This window comes from Bos mutus, chromosome 13, assembly GCF_027580195.1.
Source record: "Bos mutus isolate GX-2022 chromosome 13, NWIPB_WYAK_1.1, whole genome shotgun sequence".
In the NCBI taxonomy this organism is placed as follows: Eukaryota; Metazoa; Chordata; class Mammalia; order Artiodactyla; family Bovidae; genus Bos; species Bos mutus.
In genome coordinates this window covers 16,223,048-16,247,252 of record NC_091629.1, presented here as the reverse complement: position 1 = coordinate 16,247,252, position 24,205 = coordinate 16,223,048, and the positions used below count along the sequence as shown (strand labels likewise).

General features: G+C 45.9%; 1 protein-coding gene across 4 annotated transcripts in view; it reads left to right on the top strand.

Annotated features, from left to right (window-relative positions):
* TSHZ2 (teashirt zinc finger homeobox 2) overlaps positions 1 to 24,205 on the top strand; it is a 489,244-nt gene that overhangs the window by 264,625 nt on the left and 200,414 nt on the right. The window lies entirely within an intron of this gene.

Genomic DNA, 24,205 nt, shown 5'->3' with positions numbered 1-24,205 from the left:
CTCCTCCAGGGGATCTTCCTGACCCAGGGACTGAACCCGAGTTACCCGCGTCTCCTGCAATGGCAGGTGGATTCTTTACCACTGAGCCACCTGGGAAGCCCCGAGTTCAAAACGCACAGGGTTCCCTGCGTGGCCATTGATCCTTCAGTGAGTGTTTACTTGGCACCCGCCACGTGCCAGGCGCCACCTCTAGACGCTCACACTACAGCATGGAGTCACAGACGAAGACCCCTGTCCTAAGGAGCCGACAAACAGTAAAGAAAGCTCACAATGAACAACAGACAGAACAGAGGCGTCACTTCTATAGCGTCAGGGGTACGCGCTGTGGAAAGAGGTAAGCAGGGCAGAGTGGAGGAACTGGGAACTTGAGAGAGTAGGAGACCGGTTGCAATTTCGACAGAGCCATCCGAGTAAGCTCCAGGAGGAAACTGCTGTTAAGCACAGACTTACAGCAAGTCGGAGCTTCCCTGGTAGCTCAGATGTAAAGAATGTATGCGGGTTCGATCCCTGAGTCAAGAAGCTCCCCTGGAGGAGTAAATGGCAACCCACTCCAATATTCTTGCCTGAAGAATCCCATGGACAGAGGAGCCTGGCAGGCTACAGTCCGTGGGGGCACAAAGAGTCAGACATGACTTAGCGACTAAACAATGACAACGGCAGCAAACAGCCGGCAGAGCAAAGTACAGAGGGAAAGGCGAGCACAGAGGCCTCAGACGCGAGGCTCCCGGTTTGGTTGGGAAACAGCAGAGAGGCCGACAAGACCGGAGCGGAAAACCCAGAAAGGGAGGAAAGGGAGAAAGGGGAGAGGTGGAATGGCGGCTACACGGGCCCATAAATCTGAGGGCCGTGGTAAGAAGGTTGACTTTCTCCGTGAGTAAGATGAATTTCCCTTGGGGTGTTGAGCAGGGAAGTGACGTGATCTGATGTATCTTTCATTCTGACTGCTGAGAGTGTTAGGAATTGACTGCAGGTAGCCCAGATTGAGGCCGTTTTTCACTTTCCATCCCCTGGGAGTGTGATTTGTAACTTGCTTCCTCTTTCCAGAGCGGGCTTCCCAGGTGGCGTTAGTGGTAAAAACCCACCTGCCAAGGCAGCAGACAGGAAGAGACACGGGTTCAATCCCTGGGTCGGGAAGATCCCCTGGAGGAGGAAATGGCAACCCACGCCAGTATTCTTCCTTGGGAAATCCCACGGACAGAGGAGCCTGGCGGGCTGTGGTCCACAAGGTTGCAAAGAGTCAGACACGACTGAAGCGACTTAGCATGCAGCTCATTGCAGAATGGTGAAGGGGAGGATGCCCGGGTCTGGGGTTTCCTATCTGTCTTGCTAATTTCTCCCAGAGACCCATTTGTATCTCTTCTGTTAGCCTCAAATCGCCCCCATTTAAGACAGATGTAGAGATGCCTATTAACAGGATTATTTCCAAAATAAAACCCACACCCAATACTTCATACTCTAACAGGCATACAGTAGATGCTTGAAGATATACAAGGGAAGTTCTTTCTTCATATCTCCCCAAGAAACAAGACATTTCATAAGCTGCTAATTCTGTAGTCTGGAAGATATTCAGATTTATCATCTTTACTTTAGGTTGGTTTGCTTGAGTAATGAATGCAACGCTAAGATTTTATTGGTGAGGTGCCCAGGATTTTAGTAACTGGGTTAGTTAACATGAAAGGTCTAAGGATGAAAGATCTAATAAAGTCTGCTCTGTTACAACTCATATTTCCTGAGCCAATTAGCTCACTCCTGATTGGTAAATCGGTCAATGATGTGTATATAATGAGGACGCCACATCCATTCACGTGTAAGTTTTCCCAACACTTTATTGTTAAGCAACACTAAGTAACAGCAGCCAGACGTGAAGTTCACTAACCATTGAATGCGGAAAGCCACAGAGAATGTGTTCGGTTCATAGGAGTCCCAGCGACTTCCTTTTGGCTCAGATGGTCAGCCTTAGAAGTCCAAACTGTCACAAGACGCATGAGACGTGGGTTGAGAAGATCCCTTGGAGGAGGAAATGGCAGCCCACTCCAGTATTCTTGCCTGGAGAATCGCATGGACGGAGGACCCTGGCGGGCTACAGTCCATGGGGTCACAAAGAGTCAGGCATGACTGAGCACGCCTGCATGCACTGCAGTCTTTTAAAATTTCAACCTTCTATAACCCCACCATCTTACTAATTCCATCAATTTATTTCTAGTCATCTACGATCACTTCATTGTTTACAAAGTAAAGTCCTTTATTTGCTGTTCAGTTCAGTTCAGTTGCTCTGTTGTGTCTCTTTGCGACCCCATGGACTGCAGCACACCAGGCTTTCCTGTCCATCACGAACTCCTGGAGCTTGCTCAAACTCATGTCCATTGAGTCAATGATGCCATCCAACCATCTCATCCTCTGTCGTCCCCCTCTCCTCCTGCCCTCAATCTTTCCCAGCATCAGGGTCTTTTCCAATGAGTTAGTTCTTCCCATCCGGAGAAGGCAATGGCACCCCACTCCAGTACTCTTGCCTGGAAAATCCCATGGGCGGAGGAGCCTTGTGGGCTGCAGTCCATGGGGTCACGAAGAGTCGGACACGACTGAGCGACTTCCCTTTCACTTTTCACTTTCATGCATTGGAGAAGGAAATGGCAACCCACTCCAGTGTTCTTGCCTGGAGAATCCCAGGGATGGGGGAGCCTGGTGGGCTGCCATCTATGGGGTCGCACAGAGTTGGACACGACTGAAGTGACTTAGCAGCAGCAGCAGTTCTTCCCATCAGGTGGCCAAAGTATAGGAGCTTCAGCTTCAGCATCAGTCCTTCCAATGAATATTCAGGACTGATCTCCTTTAGGATGGACTGGTTGGATCTCCTTGCAATCCAAGGGACTCTCAAGAGTCTTCTCCAACACCACAGTTCAAAAGCATCAATTCTTTGGTGCTCAACTTTCTTAATGGTCCAGCTCTCACATCCATCCATGACCACTGGAAAAATCACAGCTTTGACTAGACAGACCTTTGTTGGCAAAGTAATGTCTCTGCTTTTGAATATGCTGTCTAGGTTGGTCATAGCTTCTCTTCCAAGGAGTAAGCATCTTTTAATTCCACACTGCAGTCACCATCTGCAGTGATTCTGGAGCCCAAGAAAATAAAGTCTGTCACTGTTTCCACATTTCCCCATCTATTTGCCACGAAGTGATAGGACCCTACACTATGATCTTAGTTTTTTGAATGTTGAGTTTTAAGCCAGCTTTTTCACTCTCCTTTTCCCCTTTTATCAGGAGGCTCTTTAGTTTCTCTTCACTTTCTGCCATAAAGTGAAAGTGAAAGTCGCTCGGTGGTATCCGACTCTTTGTGATCCCATGGAGTATACAGTCCATGAAATTCTCTAGGCCAGAGCACTGGAGTGGGTAGCCTTTCCCTTCTCCAGGGATCTTCCCAACCCAGGGATTGAAACCTGGTCTCCTGCACTGCAGGCGGATTCTTTACCAGCTGTGCCACCAGGGAAGCCCAAAGGGTGGTGCCATCTGAGTATCTGAGGTTATTGACATTTCTCTCACAATCCTGATTCCGCATCAAGATTTTCTCTCGCATCTTGAATCGATGAAGCTTATGCTTCATCCAGCCCAGATTCTTTGCTGTAGTGTTGTTTTATTTGTTATGAATTTAACAAGTGTTTTTAACTGGGCTGGTATTGTTAGTATGGTTTTGCTGGGTTACATTCTGGATACCTACTTGCTTAGTTTTGAACTAGTCTACCCTAATCTTATTTTTGCTTTAAGCGCTATCATTGTGATGCAAGGTTTTGCAGAATGCAAGATTCGTCAAGGAATGTGTATCATTATAGCAGAGACACACACCTGGCCATACACACCAGATCAAAGCAGGACACAGTTGAAAACAGGCATGGATGTGCGTTTGAGCTGAAACTAACAGCCACAAGAGGGCGATGGCTCTGGAGACTCACATGCTCAGTTCAAAGTCGGAGTCTACCAACATCTGATATGTGACCTCAAGAAAGTCATTTAATTTCTTGAAGCCTAAGATTCCTCTGTCTTTGAAAATGGAACTAATAATGTCACCCCCATCCATGGAGCATAAGGTTAAAACAAAACCATACATGTAAAGCACTTACTAACTGGGAGCTATTTGAATACGATAACGGGCTTCCCTGGTGGCTCAGCCAGTAAAGAATTCCCCATGCCACACGGGAGACTTGGGTTAGATCCCTGGGTTGGGAAGATCCCCTGGAGCAGGGAACAGCTACCCACTCCAGTATTCTGGCCTGGAGAATTCCATGGACGGCATAGTCCACGGGGTTGCTTTTCACGAGAATACGGTACACACAGAAGCATTTTATAAGCAAACAGGTTTCTAATGAAGTGGTATAGGAAAAGTCATGTTCCCAACAAAATGAGGTCAGACGGAGGTCTCAAAATCAATGCTTCTATTTTATTTAAGCACAACTGTTTTTGTACATTTGGAGCCCAGCTTAACTCTGAATCATCCACAGCTGAGGGATGGGTGCACTCTCCAAACCCAAGTAGGAAGAACCTTGCACGCTGGCCTTCACTCCTTAACTGCCTACATCTGGACCACTGATCCAAATCCAGTTTATTTGTGCAAGACGGTATTGAGGATGCATATAGGCCTGTGTGTGTGTGTGTGTGTGTGTGTTTGGGTTCCTCTTCTCTACATATGAGAAAAATAGCCAAGGCAAAGACAATGCTCCCACAGCTGGAAAAGATGAGATCATTTGTAAGTGGCTTGTTAAATCGCACATCATTTTCCTGATCAGCAGTAGCAAGCCTGCATTTTCAGGAGCTGACACGATTTATCATGTTATTATATATTTAGGGGCTTTTTGAAAATGCTGTTATTTACTCAACCGACTGTGTATATAGACTATTTAAAGCAGATTTTTGACCCAGTAGACTGTACCAGCCCCATCTATCGTCTCAATGAGCATGTAGGGACTCTTAAATATGCAGATTATTGATACAATAGACTGTGAGCTCTGGAAACGTACCCTAGACGGGTACATTCAAGTCACTGGGGGATGATATGTTTCTAAAAAGCACTTTCAAAGCAGACCTATACAAAGAGCCAGGCTCTATGGAAAAATGTACATCTGGATGGAGGGGACCCTGGTTTTGGAGGGAAATTCTTGGTTTCTAGAAATAGGATGCTCTCATTATTATCTCTTTATGGTCTGCCCAAGTGTCTGTGAACATTGAAACTACCCTCTACTGAATGCCAGGCAATGCCACCAACAGTCTGAGCTTCTTTTATTCTACATACAAAGAAACCATTCTGTTAGAGTTAGCACAAATTCATCCTTGAATTCAATGTATGTGTTGTGCACCATCCATTAGACAGTAAGGGCTTGATTTGCAAGCCACAAATATTCTCTCTGGCTAATTCAAGTCAAAATAAGGAATTTGCTCGAAGACGTATGGAGTGTCTCACTGAAAGCGGAGCAGCCAATGGGCTTCTGAAGATCTCAGGGACACAGTCAAAGGGCGATCTCTGCTTGATGCCATTGTCAAGAGCGATCCGCTCCAACCATTTTCCATTCTTGTGTCGTGGGGTCAGAGTTCATATTCCATGGATTCTGATTGGCCTAGCTGGGGTCATCTGCTCATACTAAACAACAAACAAACATGGAATGCCAAAAAGGGAAAGAAAAAAGTTCTCATGTTTTTGTTTTACCTCTCTGCTCTTTAGACAAAATGTCAGATATTTGAACACATACACACATGCTATCTGGATTATTCTTGTTGGAAAGCCGTCTGCATGTGCTGGAGTCTCAGTAAATTAATCTCCCCAAGACTAGACTGTGTCCTGCTGGCTTCTCCCCAATGTGCCTGGGAGACAGCAGATTGATTCCTCCTGGACCTGCTGATGTTATTCTTACATGAGTTCCAAACTGATCATAAGCCTTAAAAAATAAAGTCAGCCATGCTACCTACTCTAACATGAAGGGGGGAGATGATTTCAGCAAATAACTCACCTAAATTGCAAAAGCAGAGGGGGTGATTAAAGGACAAAGCACCCCCACCAGTGGGAAACGGACGACACTCTGACAAAAACCTCAAGAACTTTTTTCTTAATTAATTGATCGATTGATTGATCAGTTGATTTTATTGGCTGCACTGGATTTTTGTTGCTGCATGCGGACTTTCTCCAGTTGCAGAAAGCAGGGGCTATTCTTTGTTGCGGTGCTTGGGATTCTCATTGCAGTGGCTTCTTTTGTTGAAGAGCATGGACTCTAGAGCACAGACTCGGTAGCTGTGGCACTCGGGTGTTGTTGCTTCAAGGCACATGGAATCTTCCAGGACCAGCGATCAAACCGAGTCCCCTGCATTGGCTAAAGTGAAAGTCGCACAGATGTGTCCAGCTGTTTGTGATCCCATGGACTGTAACCTGCCCAACTCCTCTGTTCACAGAATTCTCCAGGCAAGGGAATACTGGGGTGGGTTGTCATTTCCTTCTCCAGGGGATCTTCCCCACCCAGGGATAGAACCTGGGTCTCCTGCATTGCAGGCAGATTCTTTACCAGCTAAGCCACCAGGGAAGCCCAGGTGGATTCTTAAACCACTGGACCATAGGGAAGTCACTGTTGCCAAGAACTTTGACAATAGTTACCTCAGGAAGTGTTCTTGGCACTGAGCCTGCAGCAATGAGCAAGGAGAATAAGCTCTTGCATTTGGGAGCCTCATGTTCAAACTTGGGCGAAAGATTTCTCACACTAGGTCTTCCAGTTCTTGGGGCTATTGCCTTTTAAGCCAGATCATTCTTTGTTGCGGAGGCTTTTCTGTGCACTCTGGGATGTTCAGCAGCAGCCCTGCCAACATCCCCAGGGAGCAAAATCACCCCAGCTGAGTCATCCAGAATAAGTTGGGTACCACTGATGAGAAGTGCTAGGTGCCAGTATGAGTCTATGATTCCGTGTGTACTTGGGGGCTGGGCCCTTCCTCGGGAAAATGTTGTCTCTGCTGTTCTATATGAGGAGGGCGTGGCAACCCACTCCAGTATTCTTGCCTTTGAGAATCCCCACGGACAAAGGAGCCTGGCAGGCTACAGTCCATGGGGTCAAAGAGTCAGACACAACTGAGTGACTAGGCACACAGCTGTTCTATATAAGCAAGACTCTGAGACTGCCTATTGCCTACTGGCTTGCTTTAGGCCTGAATTACCTAAATAATCCAATACTTGGACATGATTGGCTTAGACAAATCAGGGCCCCACACAGTCCTGGTGACGCCAATTCCACCCATACTTGATAGGTTAGGAGACAACCACACTGCGGTGATATATCCTGGACATTGATGATCTTTCCAGAAATGCCCAAGAAAACTTCATTTTTAAATGTTTGTAAGTAACACTGGCTTCCCAAGTGGCACTAGTGGTAAAGGAGACACAGGAGAGGCAGGTTCGATCCCTGGAGTAGGAAATGGCATCCCACTCCAGTATTCTTGCCTGGAAAATTCCAGGGCAGAGGGGCCTGGCAGGCTACAGTCCTCGGGGGTCACAAAGAGTCGGATATAGCTGAGCAACTGAGTGCACACACACAAGTAACAGAAAATTAGCAGGGCCTGGAAAGGCAGCCAATGAACTCTTTGAAACTCTAGAGACAATGGCTAATTCCCGTTATCATCTCCGAATAGTCGGTCAAAGGTCTTAGAGGCTGCATATACGAAGATTCTTTGCTAATAATTCATCCTCCTCCAGGTCACAAAGCTCTGGTTCTTTTTGTTTGTTTGTTTTTCTGCAGGAAGAGAAGAATGATCCTTTACACTGAAAAGCAAATTAACTAACCAATTAGCCGAATACTGCCTTTTTGTTGTTGTTAAGAAAAAATACGTGTACATTATTATTTTTAAGAGAATTCTGATTTTGTAGAAGTGATTTGGGCAGTGCAGAAAACTGGCCTTAGAAGACTTTCAAAGCAGAGGAAAATACATGAAACAGACAAAACACAGGCCAGCGTGTCCAGGACAGGACCGTGGATGCATCATGAGCCGTGCGCCTGTGGTCGCCTTTGGAGAACACTAGACCCCAAAGTCTTTCGTCCTCAGCCCCGTTCCTCTCCTGGGACGATGACCAGTTTGGTATCACTGTCCAGGCAGGAAGTGTGCTGACACAGTGACCTTGAACCTTTTCTATTTACCTATCTCCTTTGTAGGCAGAGACAGAGGAAAGATACCAAGCCTTGACAAACCAGCCCCAGCCTTCAATCGAAGGGTCAAATATCGTATACTGACACACAGACGTGGCATCTAAAGAGACCGTACTAACAGTCCTACGTGAAGGGCAGCCAAGGACACACAGACATAAGAGCAGGCTTCTGGACACCGTGGGAGGAGGAGAGGGTGGGGCGATTCGAGGGAACAGCCTTGAAACAGACGCACCGTCTTGTGTAGAACAGCCGGCCAGCGGGAGTGTGAGGTCTGGTGAAGGGAACCCAGAGCCGGTGCCCTGACAGCCGGTGCCCAGGGGCAGAGCGGGGCTCGCGAGGGAGGGGCGGGGCGAGGCGGGGCTCGAGAGGGAGGGGCGGGGCGGGGCGGGGCTCCGGAGGGGCGGGGCGGGGCTCGGGAGGGAGGGGCGGGGCTCGGGAGGGCGGGGCCACGTGTCGGCCTGTGGCCGATTTACGCTGATGTATTGTCATTTTCCTCCAATTAATATAAATAAATATATTTTTTTTAAGGGTCAGAAAACCTTGGAGAATTTTCCATTAGATTATTCAAACTGTTGATTCAAAAAGATCAACTACCTCTGTATCTCCCGGCATTTGGGCCATTTCCAAGAACTGCTTCATCCAACTGTCCAGCGGGGTTTGACCTCAGATCAGACTCGCTGTTTCATATAAGTTGCCTCCTGTAAAAGCTAGCCTAGTTAATTAAGAACCGAAATAGGTCAGGATTTATTTGACAGAGTTACCGGAGTTATTTAGAAAAGCTAATCCTTTTCATCATTAACTTGTTTGTTTGCTTCCTGCACTATAAACGTGCTCAATCTGATAAGGGGATTTAAGTGAACCCAGAAGGAATGGATTGAGAATACTGCTAGGAGTCTGATGGATTGTTGTTTTGTGTTTTGTTTATTTTTTCAGTCACCACTTGAAAGGGTAAATACAAAAAACCCTGAGAAATCCAGCTCAAGACGTGGCTCTCCACGATGACACCTTTGCTCTCGTAACACTAGTGAGAGGGAACGCACGCCGAGCGCTTCTGTTACCGGGCGTTCTGAGCGCCCCTCAGTTGTCTGGGCTCTCACGGTCGGCTTTAAGGCTGGTCCCGTTGTTTCCTCCAGGTTACAGAAGAGAGAGGAGACCCGCAGAGCCTGTGGGTCTGCTGCAGATGACAGTGTATGCTCTGGCTGAGGCGGGACTTGAACCCGGGCAGGCTTGCCCCAGACGTCTGTGCTCCAGCCCTGTGTTATGACAGCTGGGAGGGTACCGTCTGTGCTTCGTCTCCCGTTCCTGCCAGTGTTCACCCTCCCCAGAGTGTTCTCCGTAGAGCCCCTTGCTTCACTGCCAACCCTGACCTTACGGCACTTCGTGACTATTGACATCTGGGACTGAGTATTTCTTTGCTGTGAGGGGCTGTCCGGTGGGGTAGGTGGTGGTGGGGTGGTTTAGCAGCATCCCTGGCCTCTCTGCCCTCTAACCGCCAGCTGTAACAACCAAAGATGTCTCCAGACCTTGTCTAAAGGCACAGATGTCCCCCGGTTGAGAACCCTTGGGTTAAAGTGTGATGGTGACCCAGCTGGCTCTTAGGGCCACACCTTCTTCTATTTTTGCCGTCGTTCAGTTGCTAAGTCGTGTCCAGCTCTTTGCAACCCCATGGACTACAGCCCACCAGACTTCCCTGTCCTTTGCTAACTCCCAAAGTTTGCTCAGATTCGTGTCCGTTGAGTCGGTGATGCTATCTAACCATCACACCCTCTGCTGCTCCCTTCTCCTCCTGCCTTCAATCTTTCCCAGCATCAGGGTCTTTTCCAGTGAGTCAGCTCTTCTCATCAGGTGGCCAAAATATCAGAGCTTCAGCTGAACTTTCTTCTATAGGAACCAGCTAATAAGCTCATTCACCTTGAAGTGCAGTGATGAGATAAGAGAATGTCTATATTTTTACGGGGAATGTGTTCTTGATCTGCCTCGTGTCAAATAAACAGAAGTCAAATGGAGGGCTTTGAGGCAATGTAAGGCAGTGTGGAAACCCTGCTCACACCCAGGAATGAGAGAAATGGGAGGAAATTCTAACCACTGTGGTCCTCCTAGCCAGGCTGGTCACAGCAATCACACTGGGGAGACTCCACCAGGAAAGAGAAGAGTTGGAAGGTCCCGTATCTGAGCCATTAATCACAGAATTGAAGAATACCAGGGCTAGGAACGCCTTGACTTAATCACTGCTCATAGACATGAAAGGTCTTTCCACCTTGGACTCCTGCGATTCTAGAGACAGCAAAGACTTCACCAGAGAAGCAAAGGCCAGATCGCTCGCTGACATTGCCAATTTAGCTTCTCTGAAGGGACAGCGAGCCTTCTTCTCTCTTTCTTAACGGGAAGTGGTCACAGCCATGAACTTAGCAAAAGAAGCAGGTTAAAATTTGTCTGTTCTTGGCTAATGCAGTTAGACGTTTTCAAGAAAAGGCAATGAGAAGTGGTCATTATCCATTATCTGCATGAAATATTTCAGAGAAAGGAACAGCATTTGCCAAAAAAAAGAAAAGATGTTTGACTTGAAGCCAGGCAAGAGGGAAACAGGATCACCTTCTAGCTCCGTGGGAAGGCTGCGCTAATGGTGTTATTTCAAGTAAAATGGGAATGCACATCTGAAAAAATACAGATGGCGCATTGGCTTCATATAGTTTCTGAAGGTCATTCTGGGCAGTGATTTACTGTCCCTTTTCTTGGCAATAAAGCCACAAAACCCCTCCAAACTTTCCAGTCTTGCAAAAAACTGTATATACGCTGCTGTTGTCACTGAGTCCCTCAGTCGTGCCCGACTCTTTGCAACCCCGTGGACTGCAGCCCACCAGGCTCCTCTGTCCACAGGGTTTCCGAGGCAAGAGTACTGGAGTGGGTTTCCATTTCCTACTCCAGAGGATCTTCCTGACCCAGGGATCAAACCCACATCTCCTGCAAGTCTCCTACGTGGCAGGCAGATTCTTTACTGCTGAGCCACCAGGGATACCCATTTATATAGCCCTATGTGGGGGAAAATGTATAGAGAATCAGTATGTACATTTGGCTGAACACACTTGGTATCACTTGAAAAGTCAAAGCCTAAAACTCAGAAATTGCAAGGAAAGTCTCAGTCCTGTTGTGTAGTTTCATTGTCTCTATTTCATTTCCCTTTACTTTATCCCCTGCTCCTGATTTATGCTGTCTTGGTGTGGGGATAATATAGGGATAATGGTTTCTAAGCTGGAACTATCAGAAATCTTATGGAGTGGCCCCCTTCTCACCCTTCTCCATGAATATTTTCTCACTCTGCTTTTTAAAATTGTCACCAGGATATTTCCCAATAATAACACATGCCAAACTGAAATTCTAGGTAGCTGAATATAAAGTATTTTTTTAGGAGACCTTCTGCTTTGAGCATTAGTCATCTCTCTCATTGCAAAGCCCAAGGCCTCCAACAAAGACCTTTTTGCTCAAATGGTGGGTTGCTTTATTTCTTGAAGATTGCAGGCATTATCATTATGGGTAATGACCTAATAACTTGCCATTTGATGTCTGCACATCAGTTCTGTGGAAGTTCCCAGCATACATACCACTGGCTCCTTATATGAATGATTTAATATTAAGTAACAAACCCAAAGTAGAGCAAGCTCTTTTCTTATGTATGACACATGTAAGGCCAGTTCATATCTAATGCAGATATCATCTAAAAGCTGTTGGTTTGGAAGAGGATTTAGGGACATCTGATGCAAAGAGCTGACTCATTGGAAAAGACCCTGATGCTGGGAAAGATTGAAGGCAAAAAGAGAAGGGGGCGGCAGAGGGTGAGACGGTTGGATAGCATCACTGACTCAATGGCACAAATTTCAGCAAACTCTAGGAGATGGTGGAGGACAGGGAAGCCTGGAATACTGCAGTCCATGGGGTCACAAGAGTCAGACTCGACTTAGTGACTGAACATCAATGAAAACAGCAACAACAAAGAAAGCCAGAGTCGGCTGCTTTCAGCTGTTTGTGGGCTTGGATGGGTGATGAGGAGGTTCAGTGTTTATAGAGTGCCTACAACAGGCCTGGGAGTCAGAAGGTATTCCTACAGCCTTGGTGTGCTGCATACTTTGTCGTATTTGATATTCCTAACTAGCCTAGGAGGCAAATACTCCGTATGTGCTGACAAGTCTCTGTGACCCTGTGGACTGTAGCCCCCCAGGCTCCTCTGTCCATGGGATTTCCCAGACAAGAATACTGGAGTCGGTTGCCATTTCCTCCTCCAGGGGATCTCCCCGACCCAGGGATCAAACCCTCATCTCTTGCTTCTACTGCATTGGCAGGGGGATTCTTTACCACTGAGCCACCGGGCAGCCCCACAAATACTATTCTTGTTCTTATTTTATGGATGAGGAAGCTGAGCCTCTGAAAGTTTCAGTAACTTTCCTGTGACCACATTTAAACAGTAACTGGCAGATCTGAACTGAGCCCAGCCTCATCCCACAACCAGTGGGCCATTCTATCTTCTCATTAACTGATCAGTCTTTGAATTAGTGGATTTTATTCTTTTTTTTTGCTGAGTTTTTCCCTGTGTTACCGGAAGCAGTTGTCTAAGCCACAGGTATTTCATCTTTTGGTCCCTAGAAAGAAGAAGGGGTTGGAACTTTCAAAGCTGTATTCTCTTTCCTAAACTGGTACCCCCATACACATAGGAACATAGGCAGAGAGAAGTAGCTTGCCAATTATCTGGCTCCTAATTTACAGTTTCGAAATAAGACTTCTCAAACTTTCTTGAGCCTATGGATCCCCCAGGGATCTTGTTAAATGATTCTTATTCGATAGGCCTGAGAGTCTGCATTTCTAGCGAGTTCCCAAGTGATGCTGCAGCTCATCCAAGGACCATCCTTTGAGTAGCAAAGGTTTATGATACACTTTCTCCTCCATTTCCTCCCTTGTCCTAACAAAATGCTAAGAGGTGGCAATGGCACCCCACTCCAGTACTCTTGCCTGGAAAATCCCATGGACGGAGGAGCCGGGTAGGCTGTAGTCCGTGGGGTCACTAAAAGTCGGACACGACTGAGCGACTTCCCTTTCACTTTTCACTTTCATGCATTGGAGAAGGAAATGGCAACCCACTCCAGTGTTCTTGCCTGGAGAATCCCAGGGACAGGGGAGCCTGGTGGGCTGCCGTCTATGGGGTCACACAGACTGACTCGACTTAGCAGCAGCAGCAGCAGCAGGCAGGCTTAGGATGGTTACTTCTATTTGGAATTGATAGAGAATCAAGGTCAAAGAGATGGTATAAGAAAGTACCAGAAGAGCGTGCCGCATTTTTGAACTCTTCGCTTCCCCTGATTCCTTTGGTTTAGAGCTTGCAGACGGACGGGTCCTACACACATTTGGTTTCTTCCACATGGTTTGGCCAAACAAAATTTCAGACCACCCTGGACCCCATGGTTGTTCCTTGAGCAGCAGCTGTACTCTTTTCAATGTGGCTTGGACTTTCCAATGACTCGCAATGTCTCCGTGTCTATCCAACTGAGGGCCAGCGCTACGTACCTTTGCAACTCAGGACTGTTTTTCTCCCATCTGGTCTACTCTGCCCATTTAAGTTACCTACCTTCCTCCAGTAATGCATGACCTTCTCATGACCTTTTCCTCCCCAAACCCACGCCCAACTTCTGTCTGTAACTCAGCTCTCTACTCTCCTGGACCACTGGAGAGCCAATGTGATGGAAGTCCCTGTGCAATTTTACTAAAGTATGTTACTTGTGTTAGCAGTGAAATAAATATTTCTTGATAAAATGAGTAAACAGATGAACCACAAAAGGATGACGGAGCATCCACTCTCTCTGATTTAAATGAGCTTAGTCCTTTTTGCTGAAGACCAAGAAGTGGAGAAAGTCACAGAACATGATTTGGAAACAGCTTTACAGTCCAAAGAGCTGTGATGACGGCCCTAGAAAGTATCTATAACAAGAGTCCAGTAAGTAAGTGGACTGTTTGCTCATACAGACCCCACCTGATATATATCCATTGGGCATATAAAATATTCCAATTAGCCAAACGTCTGCAGGAAATAAGAGCGATGTTCTTGTTTTGATGACCTTCAGAAAGCTCTCCATCCGTCTCTATGAAGCACTTCTGGGCCCAAGAGAAGCCTCCTGCCATCAAACCACTCCATCTTCAATATCCCTTTAAACAAAGAGCTCTATGTGTTCGGTCCTGATGTTCAGATGGAGGAAAGAAGCAGCCCTGCTCTCTCAATTTGCACACACAAGCCACGCTTATGTTAACGAGATCTGTGTGGTATGGCAGGAATAAAAATCTATATGAACATTGAATTGAAAATGTCTCTGTTTAGAAATATGCCTGCACTTAGATTTCTCCGGGTGGGAGGGAGGCTGAGCCTTGTGATATCTGGATTCTCTGTAAAGTCAGGTCTCTGTTCAGAAGTGGTGTCAAGGATCCCGTAGCCCTGTAGCTGACCACCTCCTGGGACACAAAGCAGACTGAGCCGCTCAGCACGGCCCTCCCTCTGGGCCTAATCCCCACTGAAAGGGGCTCAGCCTCCTTGAACAGTAAATCCTCCATCTCCTTTACTCAGCCTGCCAACACGAGTGCCAATTAGTGCCAAGAATAATATACATGTTAACAGATTTCTCGACCACAGTCACCAGAACACTGGAGGCTCGTGACAGGGAAGCCTCCCTCCGTGTCACCCTTTCGTGTACCGACTGGGTCCACAGCCAGAAATTCCTGCGATCCCCTCATTTACATCTGCCCTGCACACTGTGGAATCTTCTTGTGATTTTAAACTGTCATTTAGTGGGGTGGGTTGGCGAAAACGATCCTGTCACCACGGGGTGTGTTTTTAAATGAGGTCTTGGTTGAATTCTAGTTTCACTTTAAAAAATCAACCTTCTTGAGGTTTATAATCGTCTCAGGTTATAACTCGTCAACCTCTTCTGCCGCTTTGAAAGCTGTCAATGCTTTTCCGGTAAACACTCCATTGTGGATTTTCAAAGCAACTACAAAAATAGATGCCTAGCGAAAGTCTGGTGTCTCACATCCTGCTGCCCGTGAATTATTTTGCACAATTTTATTTGAACCATTCTGACTACAGGTTTTTGGAACAACTGAGGTGGTATTTTTTAAATTGTTTCCCTTTTGTTTTTTTAACGTTTGATTTAAAAGGAAATGTCTAAAATTTAAGGATTTGTTCCCAAATTTTACCCGTCTATTGATAGAGTAAAAAGTTTGCAGCTTGTATAGTGTATTTTTCTAATGCCATCTGTCCCCTTTTCCATCAAGAATTTGGGAGAAGACCAGGCTAATATTTGTGTGATATATATATCATAGAACAGATAAAGAGTTTTATCTGTGACAAAAACTACTCATACTTTCAAAGTTGTGTGATTCTTTTTTGAATCAAAATCTGCTCCTGATAAGTGTATTTTCTGGTGTTTTGCAGTCTTGATGCTTATTTGCCGTCTTCATACTTAAAAAGCTGCAATCCACAGCTTTCTGGCATTTCTGGGATTTCTGGCAAGAAGAATTTAGGTGGCTGGTATGCTCTGAAAAGATGATTTGTGGGGTCTCTCTGGTTTTATTATTGAGGAAAGTTGATCAGAATGGTTGTAATTCACATCTGATCTAGATTGGGGGGTGGGGAGGGGAGATTTACCCATCACAGGCGCTGCCTGCATCGCTGAGAAGTAGAGACAGAGATTGCGACCGGACTAATCCCCTTTCATTGTATGATCTATCTATTTGCTCATTCACTTAGATAACTTGTGGACATCTTTCAGTGCCAGGATATGACCTGAGTGTGGGGAGAAGCAAGGTCTCTGTCTTCAAGGAGACAGATAGTCTATCTTTACATTTAGTGAGAAAACATAATCAATCAATAAACAAGCCCTCAGGATGATTTCAGAGTATGGTCAGTGCCATGGTGCTTTCAGTGAATAGGGTATATGCTCTAGAGTTACACAGAGAAAGAGTGACTGGTCAGGGAGGGCCTCTCCCAGAAGGGGCCATTTGAGCTGAATTCTAAAGCATGAAAAGCAACCAACTGCCATAGAGGAAGAGCTTTCTAAGCAGAGAAACCTGCAATTGCAAAGAGTCACAGTTGAGGAGAGATTGGCAGATGCAAGAAGGAGCAAGTGGGTTGTTGTCCTGCAGGCACAGAGGGCGAGGCAAGAGTACTGGGTGATAAAGCAAAAACGTAGCTGCCAAATCCTGCAAGCCCTCAGACTCCAGGCAAAGGGTTTGAATTTTATTATAATTTATTTATAATAAATGCAATGCAACAGAAAGACTTGCAGGAGTTACAACAGCCAGTTGCTTACTAATATCTTTAATAACAGGCAAATTTGGCCTTGGAATATGAAATGAAGCAGGGCAAAGACTAATAGAGTTTGGCCAAGAAAATGCACTGGTCATAACAAACACCCTCTTCCAACAACACAAGAGAAGACTCTATACATGGACATCACCAGATGGTCAACACCGAAATCAGATTGATTATATTCTTTGCAGCCAAAGATGGAGAAGCTCTATACAGTCAGCAAAAACAAGACCAGGAGCTGACTGTGGCTCAGACCAAGAACTCCTTATTGCCAAATTCAGACTTAAATTGAAGCAAGTAGGGAAAACCACTAGACCATTCAAGTATGACCTAAATCAAATCCCTTATGATTATGCAGTGGAAGTGAAAAATAGATTTAAGGGCCTAGATCTGATAGACAGAGTGCCTGATGAACTATGGAATGAGGTTCGTAACATTGTACAGGAGACAGGGATCAAGACCATCCCCATGGAAAAGAAATGCAAAAAAGCAAAGTGGCTGTCTGGGGAGGCCTTACAAATAGCTGTGAAAAGAAGAGAAGTGAAAAGCAAAGGAGAAAAGGAAAGATATAAACATATGAATGCAGAGTTCCAAAGAATAAGCAAGAAGAGATAAGAAAGCCTTCTTCAGCGATCAATGCAAAGAAATAGAGGAAAACAACAGAATGGGAAAGACTAGGGATCTCTTCAAGAAAATCAGAGATACCGAGGGAACATTTCATGCAAAGACGGGCTCGATAAAGGACAGAAATGGTATGGACCTAACAGAAGCAGAAGATATTAAGAAGAGGTGGCAAGAATACACAGAAGAACTGTACAAAAAAGATCTTCATGACCCAGATAATCATGATGGTGTGATCACTGACCTAGAGCCCAACATCCTGGAATGTGAAGTCAAGTGGGCCTTAGAAAGCATCACTACGAACAAAGCTAGTGGAGGTGATGGAATTCCAGTTGAGCTCTTTCAAATCCTGAAAGATGATGCTGTGAAAGTGCTGCACTCAATATGCCAGCAAATTTGGAAAACTCAGCAGTGGCCACAGGACTGGAAAGGGTCAGTTTTCATTCCAATCCCAAAGAAAGGCAATGCCAAAGAATGCTCAAACTACCGCACAATTGCACTCATCTCACACGCTAGTAGAGTCATGCTCAAAATTCTCCAAGCCAGGCTTCAGCAATATGTGAACTGTGAACTTCCTGATGTTCAAGCTGGTTTTAGAAAAGGCAGAGGAACCAGAGATCAAATTGCCAACATCCGCTGGATCATGGAAAAAGCAAGAGAGTTCCAGAAAAACATCTATTTCTGCTTTATTGACTATGCCAAAGCCTTTGACTGTGTGGATCACTATAAACTATGGAAAATTCTGAAAGAGATGGGAATACCAGACCACCTGACCTGCCTCTTGAGAAATTTGTATGCAGGTCAGGAAGCAACAGTTAGAACTGGACATGGAACAACAGACTGGTTCCAAATAGGAAAAGGAGTTCGTCAAGGCTGTATATTGTCACCCTGTTTATTTAACTTATATGCAGAGTACATCATGAGAAATGCTGGACTGGAAGAAACACAAGCTGGAATCAAGATTGCTGGGAGAAATATCAATAACCTCAGATATGCAGATGACACCACCCTTATGGCAGAAAGTGAAGAGGAACTCAAAAGCCTCTTGATGAAAGTGAAAGTGGAGAGTGAAAAAGTTGGCTTAAAGGTCAACATTCAGAAAATGAAGATCATGGCATCTGGTCCCATCACTTCATGGGAAATAGATGGGGAAACAGTGGAAACAGTGTCAGACTTTATTTTGGGGGGCTCCAAAATCACTACAGATGGTGACTGCAGCCATGAAATTAAAAGATGCTTACTCCTTGGAAGGAAAGTTATGACGAACCTAGATAGCATATTCAAAAGCAGAGACATTACTTTGCCAACAAAGGTCCATCTAGTCAAGGCTATGGTTTTTCCTGTGGTCATGTATGGATGTGAGAATTGGACTGTGAAGAAGGCTGAGCGCCGAAGAATTGATGCTTTTGAACTGTGGTGTTGGAGAAGACTCTTGAGAGTCCCTTGGACTGCAAGGAGATCCAAGCAGTCCATTCTGAAGGAGATCGGCCCTGGGATTTCTTTGGAAGGAATGATGCTAAAGCTGAAACTCCAGTACTTTGGCCACCTCATGTGAAGAGTTGACTCATTGGAAAAGACTCTGATGCTGGGAGGGATTGGGGGCAGGAGGAGAAGGGGACGACAGAGGATGAGATGGCTGGATGGCATCACTGACTCGATGGACGTGAGTCTCAGTGAACTCCGGGAGTTGGTGATGGACAGGGAGGCCTGGCGTGCTGCGATTCATAGGGTCGAAAAGAGTCGGACACGACTGAGCGACTGATCTGATCTGATCTGATCTTTAATAAGGAATATTCTAGCAGTTGTGTGTGTGTCTGTGTGTGTGTGTGTGTGTCTGTGTGTGTGTGTGTGTGTCTGTGTGTGTGTGTGTGTCTGTGTGTGTGTGTGTGAGATAGGGTGTGTCTGACTCCTTTGCAACCCCATGCACTGTCACCCACCAGGCTCCTCTGTCCATGGGATTCCCAGGCAAGAGTACTTGGGTGGGGAGCCATTTCCTTCTCTAGGGGAATCTTCCTGACCCAGGGATCAAAACTGCACCTCCTGAGTCTCATGCTTTGGCGTGCTAAGTTGCTTCCATCGTGTCTGACTCTGTGCGAGTCTCTGGACCGTAGCCCGCCAGGCTCCTCTGTCCATGGGATTCTCCAGGCAAGAATACTAGAGTAGGTAGACCCAGGGAACAAACCCAGCTCTCCTGCATCGTAGGAGGATTCTTTACCATCTGAGCCACGAGGGAAGCCCCCCTGCGTTGGCAGGTGGGTTCTTTACCACTTGTGCCACCTGGGAAGCCTGTTCTAGCAGTTAGTTCTCTGGAAAACAGCCTGGGAGAAGTGGGAGCAGGAAGGCCACTTAGTCGCTGGAAAGAACGGTAGTCGCAGAGCAGTGAGAGCAGTGACCGAGGGAGCGGAAGAGAGTTCTCTGGACCAGAGAGTTTCTAGACACGGAGCTGAGTGTGCTCATGAATCAGCTGTCCTGGCAGCATGGACACTTCGAGTGGCCACTGTCAGGCAGTGGTAAGGGATGAAATTAGACATTTAGGTTGGAAAGCGAGATGTTTGCCCCCAGAAAGTCTGACCTTCAACCCAGAATCCACAGGGAGGCTCTGCAGAGGACAGGCCTTTCTCTTTGGGCCTCGGCATCATTGTGATCATCATCTTAGCTAAATAAGTATTCATAGGAATAAACTTGCCAGGAATAAAGTCAACTAATCCACTTTACCAAGATTTGCACATGATGCAATCTTATTAAACAAATCTCATCAATACAGAGAGAGACAGACACTCACTGTGCACCCCGATCACCCACACTCTGCCTGTCTCCCCTCTCTCTCCTCTCAGCTGCCAATGGCAAACAAAGCCACTTAAGTGAACAGTCTTCAATGTATAATATTAAAATGTGTTTTGTAAAACTCCCTGGAACCCCTAGCCATTGTTCAAACACACTTACTCTGATAGATGCTTTGGCATTTTTTTTTATGAGGCTTTTCAATGTGTTACTTTATCGGGTGCATGAGATTGAGTCTGTTCTGCAGAAGAAAACAGACAAAAAGGGTCTCTCAGCACGACTTACTCTTCTGTAAAGGTTATAGTAAACATGTCAATGCCTAATTAAGCAGAAAATTTTATCTGTATTGTGGGGGAGGCATTTGCTGTCTTCGACTTTTCTTCTGGGGAATCCATTTAGAAGGACATAGTAGACTGTGAAGTTGAGCTGGGCTGGAAAGCTCAGCTTCTAAATGTCAGCATTAAAAAAGAACACTCAAAAAAAAAAAAAAAACCACACACACACTCCTTTTCTCCTTGTGTGAAAGTGGCTATATTGGCCAGGCAGATTGTCTGTGGTCTGTGTGTGTGTGTGTGTGTGTGTGTGTGTGTGTGTGTGCGCGCGCAAATGCCTGTCCCTGATTGCATGTATTTTTTCAGCACACACACAACATAATACGAATTATTTCCCAACTTCCTATTAAGTGCCAGGCTTCTCTGGTGGCTCAGATGGTAAAGAATCCACCTGCAATGCAGGAGACCCTGGTTCGATCCCTGGGTTGGGAAAATCCCCTGGAGAAGGGAATGGCAACCCCCTTCAGTATTCTTGCCTGGAGAACTCCATGGACAGAAGAGCCTGGTGGGCTACAGTCCACGGGGTCGCGACGAGTCGGACACAACTGAGCGACTAGTCAGGCCTCGGGCTAGGCACTGGAAATAGTGAGGTGAATACAGCCTGGCAGTCATTAGCCAAGAGCAACGAGCAGTGGCCCTCCTGCCCGCCTCGGTGTCTTCCCCAGCTCCACGTGTGGGTGTGGACGCTTCGTTTTGGTGATTCTCTCACTCACGGGCGAGGTGACTACGTGTCTTAACCTGGAACAGTCCTGGCCAATCTGTATCCTCCCGAAGTGTGAGTAGGAGAGCCCTGTTAACTTTCAAAAGTGACTCTGCATTATGGGCAAAATTTGCCTGATTCTTTGGAGTATTTCGCTTGGCTCTGTAACAAGTCATTTATTGATGTTGTGAATGGACCTTCTCCTTCAGCTTAATGGTATGACTGTTTTTGCAAACATACAAACTAGTCCAGAAAAACAAAAATGCAGCGAGAATGGGGTGGGGCTATCTCATTCAGTTGTTCTAAGCTAGAGTTTTCTGGGGCTTTATGAGTCGTAAAGAGCCCGCTTGCCAATGCAGGAGACGTAAGAGACTGGGGCTCAATCCCTGGGTTGGGAAGATGTGGAGGAGCGCACAGCAGCCCACTCCAGTATCCTTGCCTGGAGAAGCCCACGGACAGAGGAGCCTGGTGGGCCACAGTCCGTGGGGTGGCAGAGTCGGACACGACTGAAGTGACTCGGCACTCGCACACCACAGGGTTTTCTTGCCGGTGGTGATCACTTATTAATGATTGTTTGTCTGGATTCAGAAGCTTTTTTTCCTGCAAATCAATTTATGGAACTAGAGACCAGCAATACCAGTTGAATGAAAAACCCACTTGCTAGGGAGGAAAGGCTCAACACCAATGTCAACAGAAATGAGTGAGCACGACCGCAAACCCAGTGGGAGGCTGAGTGTCTACACTTCCTCTTGTCTCACGATAGACCCTGAAAATCATGGCCTCTCGCCTCCATTATTCCCAGAATTCTCCCCTCGGAGGTGGTTATCAATTCAGAGACATCTCAAGGAAGTCTCACTGCTTAACCTTTAACCTTTGGCTCTCTGCAAAGTTTTCTTGTCCATTCAGTTCAGTTCAGTTCAGTCGCTCAGTCGTGTCCAACTCTTTGCGACCCCACGAATCACAGCATGCCAGGCCTCCCTGTCCATCGCCAACTCCCGGAGTATTAGATTGGTAATAAAAAGAGAGTGGAGGCTGGTGGTAAAGACCATGGATTGTCTCATCACAGAGGTTGAGTTCAGGCATGGTCTTGCAATGCTAACTTTGTGGCCTTGGAAACATTTCTTAACTTCAGAGCCTCAGCTTCTGCATCTGTGAAATGAAAATAATAATAGTTCCTACTTCATACGGATATTGATACAAATGAAAGAATGTATTTAGAGAGAATATTTACTCAACAGATATTCTTCATCTTCAGTGTGGTCCATATACATACACGGAATACACACACAGTGAAATACTAGTAAGCCACAAAAAAGAACGAAATATGGCCCTTTGCAGCAACATGGATGGATCCAGGGTTTATACCAAGAGAAGTGAGTCAGACAGAGAAAACCAAGTGATAAGCGATCTCATTGTAGGTGGAGTCTAAAAATAATACAAACGAACTTATTCACAAAACTGAAACAGACTCAGAGGCACAGAAAACAAACTTCCAGTCACCAAAGGGGAATCGAGAAAGGACAAATCAGAGGCACGGGATTCACATACACGCACTCGCACACGTGAGACAGGTGACCAACAGGGGGCTACTGTGCAGCACAGGGAAGTATGTTCAATATCCTGTAATAACCTCAGACAGGAAATAATCTAAAAAGATGTGTGTGTGTGTGTGTGTGTATATATAAATGCATATAACGAAATCATTTTGCTGTACTCCAGAAACTAACACAATATTGTAAATCAACTACAGTTCAATAAAAAAAAAAAAACTAATTTTGGAAAATAAATAAAAATCTGAAAAAAAAAATACTCTTCATGTTCAGTCTTTGGAGCCCGTGAAGTTCCTGACTGCAGGCACTTTCCTTCTAATAATACCCCGTCTCTCCTCTCTCCCTCTCTCACAGGAGAGACCTCCCATGCTTGATCACCCCTTTATCAAGTATTATCACTGGTGGATGGAAATAGAGCCACTGCACTGGGGAATTCTCCCAAGTACGCACCTGCACTGAGGGGAGATAGAAGCCCACAGGGAAACTACTGCACTGACATCGTGCAGCCCATGCAAATCTAAGACCAAACATCTCTTGCTTTGGTACAACTTTGGTTGCATTTTATCCATGTGGCTCTGAAAAGGCCAGGTGCAGAAAACGAGTACATGGGCATAAATAGTCACATTCCTCATCTCAGGAATTGATGGATATTTGCCTATCAATTCCCTTTCCACCAGCTCTCTCATGCCTTCATTTTCCCTATGCAATTACTGGTCCTAAATCCTTTCTGAGAAAGGAAAGCATGCATTCCCAATAGCATTTTGCATCCACAAATCAAACGTATAATTGGCATCTCATGACGGGGACCCACAAATCACAGTGCATTAGAAATTACAGGCACAAGATCGAGAGGGCACTTTCAGCCTTGTCTCACAAGGTCTTCATAAACCTGTTTGAGAATAATAGAATAGTTCCCAAATCTCCCATTCTAACACCATTTGCTATTATTTCAGAATCATTATATTTTCTGAGCTTACATAATTTTTGAGCTATCGGTGGAAGACGTTATTTGATACTCCATAATCTCTCTTCCTGCTGTGCGACTCTCTACAAATAAAGCCGTTGTACCCAAAGAGACACTGGCTCTCAAAAATATAGTGGCTGAGCATCCAAATTACTTCTGAGCACTCAAAAATGATTTATTAAGATGATTGTATGCCAACAGGGTCGAGTGTCACAGTAAACCTTACCATGAAGATGCCAAGGGTCGTCTTAGTTTGCTTATGAGCCAATGTCCTTCTTGCAGAGAGAAGTCTTTGATAGGATTTGAATTTCAGTCCAGCTTTCCTGAAAGCCATGCACGTGAATTTAGAGACTGCCCCGTTACAGGAGTATTAGGACGATGGCTCTTAAACATTAAAATGGTTAGCTTGGGATGCTAAGCGTTTATAAAGAACGATTGTTGTTGTTCAGTCGCTAGCCTTTGTGACCCCATGGACTGTAGCACACCACGCTTCTCTGTCCTTCACTATCTCCCGGAGTTCACTCAAACTCACGTCCACTGAGTCAGTGATGCCATCCAACCATCTCATCCTCTGTCGCCCTCTTTTCCTTCTTCCTTCAATCTTTCCCAGCATCAGGCTCTTTTCAAATGAGTCAGCTGTTCACATCAGGTGGCCAAGGTATTGGGGCTTCAGCTTCAGCATCAGTCCTTCCAACGAATAGTCAGGATTGGTTTCCTTTAGGATAGACTGATTGGATCTCCTTGCTGTCCAAGGG